This window comes from Apis florea, unplaced genomic scaffold (assembly GCF_048593485.1).
Source record: "Apis florea isolate Af1SG1 unplaced genomic scaffold, ASM4859348v1 contig_2293_pilon, whole genome shotgun sequence".
Taxonomy (NCBI): Eukaryota; Metazoa; Arthropoda; class Insecta; order Hymenoptera; family Apidae; genus Apis; species Apis florea.
Window position 1 is genome coordinate 5,212,677 of NW_028256554.1, and position 12,189 is coordinate 5,224,865.

Here is a 12,189-nt window from a genome sequence, read left to right on the forward strand (position 1 = left end):
ATTGATGCGTTCGAGTATCGATTACAAAGGCAACAATTCATGCTTTTTCTGCTCGATACCTCGGGGTCTCACGCCTGCAGACATGGCTCGTCACCAGAAAATGCCATTTCTTTGTCTGATGTTTTTTTGAGAAATAGGCGGTCGCGATTTTTCTCATTGTTTCAAATATTTGACATAGGGAAGCTCAATAATTCAAAGAAATATGAAATTTTTAATGGAATACATAATAATGCATAATAACTTTTATTGAAATACAATATGAAGGACAAATTTTTTATTTATTTAAATATTAAATACTTATACCTTAAACAACAATGTGCAATAATACATTAATTGAGAAAATGTGTTTACGTAACTGAAACTGTTATCCAGTTTAGATATGCGTTTCAGATTAACAAGATAACACAAAGATACAGAATTTTCTGCAATTTTATCGTATACTTATAAAACATCTTTTATTTTTTCTTCTTAACAATCAAATGAATCAAATTCATTTAAATATATTACGTGTTTGATATCTTTTTCTTATCGAAAAAAAAAAAGAACAACAACAACAATTTGACTGATCTTAATAAAATTCTATTTTTCATATATTTCGATGACTCATTGGCAAATGAGATATCGCCGATCACGGGTCAGATAACACTTTCCACAAAACAAAAATGAATTAAGCAAAGTTGAAATATTTGAAAGATGATAATAATTCGATGGAGTCTACTTATAAATAATGTTCGAAGGCCAAACTTTTTCATTAACTCAACTTTCTGAAATCAAAAATCATTTGTCTATGATCAATTCGATTCAATTCGACATTTCACGCGTCTCGTTCCAACTTTGACTTGGATCGATATTAACGGATCAAACGGCGTGTTTCTCGACTTGAAAATCCTCGTGTTTTCACCAAGACCTTTAGGAGAACGATCGGTGGGAATGAATACTTGGCCGTGGAAAATAGGTATCGGACCGGAAGTGAAACGGGGAATGGAGGTGGTGGGCAGGTATGAGGTCACGTGGGGTTGCGCAGCTCACAAGGGAAGCTTTGCGCCGGTAAACCCTTCTGGATTTATAGAACCACACAGAGCATGGCACGGTATTCCCGCCACGCTGCTATACGCCATGTACCAAAATACTGTGGATCCCAACTATCGTGGACTATTCCTGGAATTTTAACATTTCCTCCCCCAAAAACTTTTCTCCTTAAATTTTGATACACGCTCGAGAGAATTCGAAATTTTGCAAAATTATTACGGAGAAATTTATCCCATATACAGAGATATCGAAAGTATCATTTAATAAGACGTTGGATCAAAATAATCAAAATTATTGAAAAATAAATAGGAAGAGTAAAGAAATAATGGTTTGACTTTCGACTGCTCTTATAAAAGAGCATTCTGTTTTATTTAACATTTTAAATTCCTTAAAAAAGAAATAAATAATTCGTAGTAGTCATCATAAAGATCGTTGTGAAAAATTATTATAATTCTTTATCAATTACGAGTAAAATTTAACAGTAGTACGAATAAGATTATTTACATAAGTTAATGCAATCATTGTTCAAAACGTAACAATTATAATTATAATTATAGCGAAAAGCGGATCAACTGTAATAGCTACGAATAAATGTTATTAATTTAAGCATTTCGATAAGTAACATTATTCGAGATTTTTAATCGATAAACTAATTACTTATTCAACGAATTAATGCCCAATTCTGTTCTCTGTATTAACTTGGAAAATTTTAATTTCGTCACGAGTGGCCAAGCACCGTCCATGTTCCCGTCACTTCGTCCTGGAACGCAGGGGTAAAATCGTGTCTACGGCACGAACCACGATGGTTGTCGGGCTCGTTGAACCGTGGCGTTGTGCCTGCCCTTTCGGTAGAAACTTCTACGTGACGCAAACCTCCGAATGGCGGAATTTATGCGGACCGATTCAGGCGCATTTAGTCAATTCTAGCCGCGGCATTACGCTTAATTAATCCCGACCCAACATTTAATGCTCGCCGATAAATGCGCGAAAGCTTATCTATTTTGTCCGCGGATTTGCTGGTATTTCGAACGATATCTGAATGGCGGTTCACGATCTGAGTTGAGATCGTTTGTTGCGTTCCCAACAAGCAATAATCACGAGGCCAAAAATCTCGATCTTTCTTTCCTCCGTTTTCAAAAATACGAGAAAACGTTGTAATTTAATTAAAAATTATGCCATCCTTCGACTTATTGTCGATTGCAATCTTGTCTTCTTCCTTCTTAAAAGAATTCTCAAGCTCGAGGAAATTAACGATGCGATCGTTACTTTTTTCCCAAATCGTCAATCAATCGCCCGTCAAAGTCACAGATATGTTCGTTTCGATCGATCGTTTCGCAATAAAGGGAAAAGAGAAGGAAAGAAGAAGAAGAAGAAAAAAAATAGAAATCGTTTCATCGGTATATCTTTCTTCGATCCACCCTCTGTATCGTTCTTATATTTCACGCTGGAATCAACAGAGTCGCGGGCGCGAAATATCCGTTCCCCGATAACACGCCACCGTAAGCCAGCCTCTCCGCATCAATTTGCGGAAACCAATGAATAAGAAATCTCGTTGCCTCTATCCATTCGACGGATTCGATTTTCGTCGTCGTGCCATCCACTGTATTCAGTCTCCCTCCTCTCTCTCTCTCTCTCTCTCTCTCTCCCCTTCTTTGCCCCTCTAAAGGGGAAAGAACGAACACCAGAATCCAGACGCGAAAGTATTCTGACCTTAAGGAGGAAGAGGAAGATGCAAAAGTGGAAAGGTGCGTGCACAAGATGGAAAGAAGGAGAGCAAGAGAATAAGTATAAGAGAGGAGGAGAGGTAGAGGTACAGTTATCTGCAAAGAGGCAGGCGTATGTTTCGGTCGGTGGCAGCAGAGCGCGGCTGTCCGAGATAATCCGCCGGTGATTAAGACCATAAATCCATCGACGGATTAGTATGGTTGCACCGCACACCGCGTGGCGGCGTCGTTGCACGTGATTCTCTCTCTCTCTCTCTCTCTCTCTACGCTGCAGCCTCCTCCGCCAGCCCCTCTCTCTCTCTCTTTCTCTCTCCGTGTTTCGAACACACATTCTCCCCACCCGCTCGGTGCATTCTCTCCGTCCCTATCCCACGCACGTCCGTCCAGCATCGGTTCTTCCCCCTTTCGCCACCCTCGCAACGGCCGCCGTTTCGTCGTCGAAACACACACCTGGTGGAGGGACGGAGAAGAGAAGAGGAGCACAGAGTGTACACGGAGGACGAGGAGGAGTTGGAGCGAGGTGGAAAACACGCACACGCGTGTAACGTAACGTAGCGTGGAGAGAGGGGAGGATGGAGGAGGAGGGAGAAGAGAGGAGGGGAGAGAGATAGAGAGGCCGAGCTTACACGCCATGGGAATGGGAAATGGGACGCCACGGAATATAGGTGGACACTAACCGGTATGAGAGTGAGGATTACCGGGTGTCATCCGTATTCGGCCGGGTTAGCGGCTGTCAGCGGCCAATGCCATCGCTATATATCAATTATTACCTTTGCCATTGCGACCAGCCGGTTGCATTCCAATGCAACACACTGCCGCACTGCGCTGCGGTCGTCCGGTTGCATATCTCTTCCCGACTAGGCCGATTTGCATCCGAACCCCTCCCCGCCCGGCACGCTCTCTCCCAATTGCACCCGGCTCACCTTCGTTTCCATCCGTTCAAACCGCCCCGTTTGTGCCCCTCGCTCTCTCTTTTCTCTCGAGCACGCAGCTTGAACCTTCGTCCTACGAACGAGCACGGTCGCGCCTCGTTCCGCGTGAATTCCATGGTTATACGCCATGGCGCGGGGGGGAGAGCCAAAGCCCCCGTAAGTTCTCGTGCGAGGCAAAGGATGAACGGCGCGGGGCTGTCTTCGGGATTTCAGAGCCGCGGCGGATGTTGCTCTCGATCCTCCCCCCTCCGTTATGAAGCCGCCTTTGCCGCGGCCGAGCAAAGATCTCGAGATTAACGGGCCAGTGATTGAGCCTGTAATGGCGCGGATATCTGTTACGGTGATACGCGGGATTTAGGGATAAGCAAGACGAGCTTTTCGAGCGATTCGTTTGATTCAGGAACCATCCCCTCTCTCTATCTTTTGCTTTTCACGCAGCCTCGTGTCGAACGTGCTCCTCCTATCTTCGACGAGAAATAACTTCTTTCTTTTTTTTTTTTCCTCCTTTTTTTTCAACGGATCGATTTTTCTGGAATCTTTTCTGAAGATTTTATATCCAGAAGTGAATAGTTCGAATCGAACTTGTTTTTTTATACAAATAGAGATTGAATTTATTCGCGCATAACTTAAGAAACGGCGATTATCTGAAATGATATATAAATGCCAGGATGACAAGTTACACGATTCTATCGCCGCTACGGTAATCGCATTAAACCGATTCGTGTTTAGACAGAAGTAAATCAATGTCTTGTTGACTGGTCGGGTTGAACATAATTCGTGGTTTCAAAATCTAAGATAACAAGCATAACTTGTCGGATGAGAAAGACACATTGTTGAATCGTGATAATAATTTATTGTTACCCTTTGAATCTACCATTTGTTCGTATTCGTATTTCCCGCGCTTGAGGCCAACCTAACCTAACCGCCCGAATCGAAACACTTCTCCCGCGCTTAAGAAAGAAACGAAACGAACTACGTGTACTACGCATCGATGAGTGTATATATCGGAGATTTGGCGAATCGATCGCGAATACCGCTGTAAATCGCGCGCCAAGTTAATACCATTGCGGACAGGGCTGGAAAACGTGGAAGGCCGGCACGCGTGATCTGCGATATTCCGGATTACCAACGCGAATATTAACCTTTTACGATGAATTGTAGTCCCTAAGTAACGTGTCGAATTTCCCGCGGATTTATTTTCCCCGGGAATATCGGCGGGATATTAAAACCAACGTTGGGCATACACGATTGGAGGAGCGATTAAATTTGCACGATTTCTTGATATGGATTTTAGCGATGGTACATGGATAATAACGAGTTGGACGAGTTATTATGATTATGATATTGATATCTTCGATTGATAAGATTCGTGGTGTTACAATATTTGCCGTCTGAATCGTAATTAGCGAGAATATTATTGCTGTATCGGTATCTGTAATATTTTTAAAAGAAGAAAGTAGAAAAAAGGGATACGGAATAAATTGTAGGGAAGGATGTATATGAATTGTATAGGCGTTAAAAAAACAGGAGATGACGAGAAGGTTGTTGAGAAAAATTCTTGAAACGTATTCAATCGATTGTACGCGCTTATCTTCGCAATCAACGATTGCGAGACATCGATTTAACGAATCTAATTACGACATTCCAAGGGAAGAATAATTTTCAATTGATAAATTAAAAAAATTAGCACGTATTGGTATTTTCTAATCTCTCTCGACGGTACAAAGTTGAAAGTAGCGTAAATTTTTTTTTCTTCTTTTTTTTTTCGATAAAACTTAATCAACACAACGATTCGTTTAATCGTCGAAATTTTCGCTTATCGCCAAAAATATTCCCCAATCCATAGAATCTTCTGCGAATTGCAAAGTCATTATGTACATGAACAATGTTAACAATAACGTATCCACGAAGCGATATCCGCGAAATTCGAATATCGAAAAATTAAGATACGTTCGTGCTTGCAAAATTTGAAAGGAGAAAAAACTTCTCGTTCCTTTTTCCGTAAACCGGGAGAATACGTTTGCGAGTAATCGTCGATTCGAATTGCATTAACGAGAGCAAAACAGTCTCTGACCGTTGGAAGAGGTACGGAAAAGGCGAAAAAAAGAAAAAAAAAAGAAAAAAGAGGGCAAGGAGAGGAAAAAAAAGAAGAGGGGAAAAAAGGACGCGGAGGATCGAGAGGGGAAAAAAAAAAAAAAAAAAGAAAAGAGAGGAGGGTGCATTGAATTCGACGCGAATCGATAACAGGTGCAACGCAATGAGCCGTAACTATTTATAAATTACAAAGGAATGGAGGAGGCACGAGAGCTAGCCGGGACACGGCATTAAAAATCACGTGTTCCGCTTGAGCTCATAATCTCGTATAATCTTTTGCAAAGTTGTTAATACTCGCGGCTTACGGGTGTTAATTTAATATCCATACAGGTACGCCAACATTGAATATCCGAATCCCACTGGCTGCAGCTGTACAGTCCACTACCACAACGATAAAAAAAATCCATAAAACTGCTCACACACCAAGAGAGGAGGCTGGTCGGCCTTCCCGCTCCATGTCGTACTCTGGCCTCATATGCCGTTTGTATCGTTCAGTGTTGCCCTCCGGACCACTTTAATACAAACGATAATACTCGCTTCCGTCGTTTTCCCTTTTTTTCCTTTTCTTTCTTTTTCTTTTTTTTCCTTTTCTTTTCCTTTCCTTTTTCATCCCCTTTCTCCCTCGACCGTCAAGAATTCGTCCAGGCTGGAGTTTAGTTTATCCAGATTCTTTTTTTCATATCTCTTTTGAAATGGTGGAATCGTAAAAATTACGATGCGATCGAATGTGCGGTGAAATTATTGTTTCCGCTTGTTTCGTTGCAAAAGTTGGTTTGGTAAGCGAACGAGAAAAGAATATTTTATCGCGTGGAATTTTAAAGAATTGCGTAAAGAGGAATGGTAATCATCGTTTGCTAAAATAATGACGCATTTAATGATATTGTAATTTCTTATCTCTTATACGACTAAATAACAGATTTTATTGTTTTTATTTTTCTTTGATTTTTTTTTCTTTTTTTTTTTTTCTTTCCTTTGATTTATTCCTTGGAAAGTTAAATGGAGAAGTATTTCGGTGGTATATTTTAATTCCGTATCACTTCTTCAAAATTCCTTTTTACTGGTTTCTTTATGATACGTAGATTGATAATGATCGCGGAATTTTTGAAATGATAATAAAACCATTTCGTTTAATCGATGAACTTTCTTACTTTTTTGTTTAATTGAAATTTTTGTCGCGTAATTATTACGTAACACGTAACGCCCACTTTATAGATTAAATATTCGTTTTAGCAATGAGAAATTTATAAGAAGTTTGCTACTTTAGATTTTTAACTTGTATCAGATAAAATCGGACGAATAGGAATAATAATTTCGCTATATGACAAACATAAGTGATAAACTGATATATAAATAGAAATTCGTCCATACAAACTGGTCCATATCAATTTTTAAAATCATATTGTTAAACGCGATAATTTTTAGATATTTAATCGACAATATGGCGTTTCATTAATTAATAGATTAGATATATATATATAGATAGGGAAAATTTGATTTCGAACATCAACATTTCTCGCGTCGTTTCAAAACTTACTTATTTTAATAAGTAAACGGTTAAAATATGTTTCAATTGCAAATCTTCCCCCCAAAATAACAATTTTGTAAAATTCCAGCGCAATACCAATTATATTCGAATTCGGTATTCCCAATAGCTTCGAGTATTCTCAATTACGTGAAAATGCTTTCAAACTATTCGCTAAAACAGATCCTCGCGATGTTGTCTCGCAGAAAATTGTTTCGTCGTCTTGGCTACGATCCAGCCACCGTGAAAGTTGTCTCGTTGTCCCTAGGATTTTCAAATCCTTCCGCCTCTGTCGCGCAATGTCCATGACGGACGCTCTCAAATCCGATCTCAATTTTTAACAAATTCTCTTTTCCCCTTTCGAGCTCTTAAACGTCTTAAAATTTTAATCTTTATACAATCTTTTGCTCGTGTCCATTCTCGCAAAGAAGACTTGGCAAACTCATCCTGGTAAATGAGCATAACCGGCAACAATCGGACGTACCAGAATACACAAACGTAACAAATTTTCTCTCGCGCTCCGCAACAAGATTCCTCGCACGATTACGAAATTGGACCATGACCAGAGGCGATTTTCCTCTATATCCAGTCCCGACAATGCTATTTCTCCGCACGCAGCCGCATATTCATAGCGATCCATGTGGATATACGCGCGCGTGCGCGACCAAGCGTGTACACAGATATTCGCGATACAAGCACGGGCTGGCTCCCTCTGCGTAGGACGTGGCGATTCTGGCTGATCCATCTCGCCGTTATAGTGAGATTTATGGAGACGGTACTGTTGCAAACTGAGACTGCCTGCTCGGAGGGGGGAGAGAGGAGAGGAGCGAAGAGAAAAGAAATAGCGAAAACATGGAGAGAGAGAGAGAGAGAGAGAGAGAAGGATCGTGTTGCGAAATGGCGATGGTAGAAATTTGAAAATGGGACGAAAGATTAATCTCTCGAGTCTAAATGGAAAATGTTTGCAGCATTGATGCTAGTTAGATTGCGTTCGTGTTCGCAATGTTCGTTGTTTCTTAATCAAGAATTATAAATAAAATCCCTAGCTTTTTCATAAATCGAGCGCTGAACAACCTCGATGTAAAAAAAAACGGAAACAATCGAGCGAACAAAGATCCGCAATTATCCCGAGAAATGATCTGGTCGTAAAATAATGGCGAAAAAGTGTCTGAGAGCGCGAAAAGGTATCCAGACAGATTTTCACGGTCTCGAAATCCTCCCGAAGCTCCCGGATATCCGACCAGGTTTCGTGGAATTTATTTTTAACGAAGTACCGTCTTCAGACATTTTTCGCCCGCCCAAGAAATAACCATACCCTCTAACTCCTTCCTACCTCCAACGACTACTTGATAAAAAACGAATATTCGCCTATTTTTCTTTCTTTTTTTTTTTTTTTCACGCGAATATATTTGAGAATAAAACTCTCGAGAGCTAGACTGTCGAGAGTGTTTATCCAAGGAATTGATTTCCATTTCCAACGCAACGTTTTCAGACGTTTATTTTTTTACTTTCTCGATTTTGGTAAAATATACTCATACCTTGGCAAGATTCGGATTGATACATCGACTCGTAACAACATATCTCTTCATCCTCGACTCTTATCACTTAAAACTCATTCTCTCTCTTTCTCTCTCTCTCTCGTTTCGAACGAAAACACGAATACTCTGTTCTGTTCTGTCCGATATTACCGAACGGATATACCGTACGCAGAGTTGACGCAGAGTTTTCCCTCCGAGTGAGAAGATAGATAGAACGTCTTCGAAGAACGATGCGTGGATGGACCAAGGGGTCCCGTGGATTTCGAGGTCGTAGGTGTGCGCATATGTCGGATGGACGGAGGGATGGTGGATAATATAATGATGGCGTCGGCTGGGCAAGGAGGGGCGGGGCTACGAGGGGATCAATATTATCCTCCTCCACCTCCACCTCCGCGTTTTCCTCCGCCGTTCCCCTCTCACATCCCTACGTCCTCTCTCCCTCGTTCCTCCACCACCATCGCCGTCTCCACCCTACAACCGTCGACCTTCTCTCCCTTCCACCGCCCTCCCTCCTTCGCCTCCTCGTCCTTCTCGACGTCTCCCGTCTTACGAATCGAATTGCTCGGCCGGCGAGACGCGCCTCGGCTACGCTCGATTCGCCTCGTACGTGTGTGTATGCGTGTGCGTGTGCGCGAAAGCGCACATGTCGTGTGCATATGTGGCCTCGAACGAGAGGGATTGTTTATCGCGATAGGAGCGTACAAGCGATTCGTTGATCGCGAATTATGCACGATGTTGTTTTTCGTAGGTTTCTGGGTGTCGATGGGATTGTCGAGATTGTGAATGGAGCCACGATCGATTGCCTCGGGATGTTGATGTTGTTTTCATTTTTTTTTATAACGCAGAGAAGAATTCCAAAGGATCCATTCTAGTTTGGCAGCTTATTCGTTTTATTGGGATGAAATATGGTATGGAAGAAACTTTTAAGACGAAGTTTGACGAAGAGTGGTCGAGAAGTAAAAAAAATTGGGATTTGGAAAATATTCGTATGATATTTTTTCTTTAGTCAATTAAGAGGTATGCATTCCTTTTTTTTTTCGCGACTTTTGTTTTTACGTTTAGAAGTAGAACGAGACGGTACAGGTCGGGCAAAGGAATTCTTTTCAGAATCTACGTAACTCCTTTATGTTTTACATAAGTGTCATTCGTTGCATCGCTGCACCGATGCGCCTATTTTTCCAATATCTTTCTATCGCTCCTCGAAATTTCCAGACATTTACTTACCTCAATTTTTAATCAAAGTATCTCAACACGTGTATCGCAATGAACGCTCTATTTATCTATTAAAAAGAATTTTCAACGCAGCTAATAACGCACTTACATCTTAAATGAACGGTGTTGCACCGAAATCGAAAATCGGAAATTTTCAATATGATCATCGTTGTTGCAACGAGCGAGGGACATCTTTTACAACGCGATTGATCCACCTGTATCTCAAACAGGCGGAGGATTGACGTATCGAGGGAAAAAAAAAGAAAAAAAATAGGGCAACAGCGTGGCCACCTCGTACGAAACGAATCACGCTTATCCGATTGTTCAGCGGCCGTTGCTAAGTCGTGGGATTACCCTGTATGGGGCAGCGTTTTCGGGGGTGTCTATATAATGCCGGGACGTATATGTGGCACGGAAAAGACGACGAAGGGTGGTCGCAGAGAAGCTACACCCGTTGGTGGGGGCTTGATTGATGAGCTGGCCCCCGGTCACGGTCTCATTACATTTATATAAGCTTTCGTAGATTGAGCCGTGCACGGAAGCTTACGCGGTGGCGAGGGGTCGTGATTTGATGAGGTTTTATTGCTCGAATGACGTGACGGGGGCCATTGTTCAAGCGGTTGTCGAGTGGAAAACATTGGATTCGATTTATCGTTCGACTACGATACCATTCCAGAAAACTTCCATTAAAGAAAAATCGAACGAGCGATCAATCAGGGAAACGAGTGAACCCTGTAATTGGTGTGTTCTTAAATTGTTACCAGAATTGGGGAAAAAAGCGCATATGAATGATGAACTTTATAATCATAATGCAGAGAACGTAACCTCGAAGAATCTTGGCTGAAACTTGTTTCGATTTCGTGTTAATTCGGAATCTTTTTACGAGGGATGCGATTTGAATCGATTCGAATCTTCGAAACCTTTCCTCTCCTCCTCGCGATACAAATGGCCGCCGGCATTGCGGTTCGGTCGAGATCGCCGTTCGAAAATTGGCACGGCTTAATCGAAGGACTTGTGCGGTGACCGGCGCGATCGAAAAGTTCATTCATCAAGCTTATGAGCCGCGGCGCGCGTCGCCTCGAATTCAACGCCGCTTGTTAAAGTTTATGGGCGCGGTCTTGTGTGTATACGAAACGACTCGCGCGCGCCTTCCGAGAGTTTATTGATTCTCGAGCCACGGCATCTTTCGGCCTCCGTTCTCTTCTCCTATCGAGTTTACTCCCCCTCTTTTGGCTTACCGTCGCCCCGTGTCATGTCTACGGGGGTCGCCTCGTGAAATCCAATGATGTTCCATCCTCGCGAAAGGGAAGTTTCCACGGTGAAGCGCGAGGGGAAATATATATATATTTTTCTTTTCGTGAAATTCATATTCCAGGGAAGGGAAAAATCGTATCGTCTTTGAAATTTCTCCTTTCGAGATTATTGTCGAGATTATTTCCGTGCCGCTCGATAATTCGAGGGAACGGACAATGAGAATGAATTTCGTGAGGAAATTGTACGTGTACGATTGAATTCGAGATATATTTTAGAGGATAAATAATCTCGTGATAGAGATACGTTTTATATGAGATACGAATAATGTTTCAATGTATTCGATTTACAAGAATTTCAAATTTGAAAACTCGTACGATCTATCTTCGCGATTCGGATGGAAATAATTGAAAGAAACACGGGTTCTCAATTGCTTGGATGGAACAAAGATCTCCATTAAAACCGGTAATCCATCCGTCGCGTCATAACGACGCGTATAAGAGAAGCGCGGCGCGGTTTTCGAGAATAATCGGCAAAAGGGAGGGCATTACTCTTCATTAGCCAGTCTTCTTCCCCTCTTTCAATGACTCGTCGCGCCTCTTAGCGTTTCCACGGCGCGATCGTGGGGCCATCCATCTTGCCGAGGATCCTCCAACCTCCTTTCCTTCCTTCCTTCCTTCTTTTTCACCATGCTCGAACCTTCTCCTTGCTCGAACCCCCTCGGTCCCGGCATCGGTTCCAGCGCCGATTGCCTTTACAGTTACGCGAGAGCGGCGTGTATCCGGGTGCAACCAGGCGTATAATTGTCGGGGCCAACTTGGTTGGGCGTCGTGGAAAAAGCAACAGAGGGGGAGAATTGGGCGCGGAGGTTGAAGGGTGGAAACGGG

General features: G+C 42.2%; 1 protein-coding gene across 2 annotated transcripts in view; it reads left to right on the forward strand.

Moving 5' to 3' along the window:
* Positions 1 to 12,189, forward strand: part of Ptx1 (pituitary homeobox homolog Ptx1) — a 31,121-nt gene that overhangs the window by 17,337 nt on the left and 1,595 nt on the right. The gene's annotated exons all lie outside the window — the stretch shown is intronic.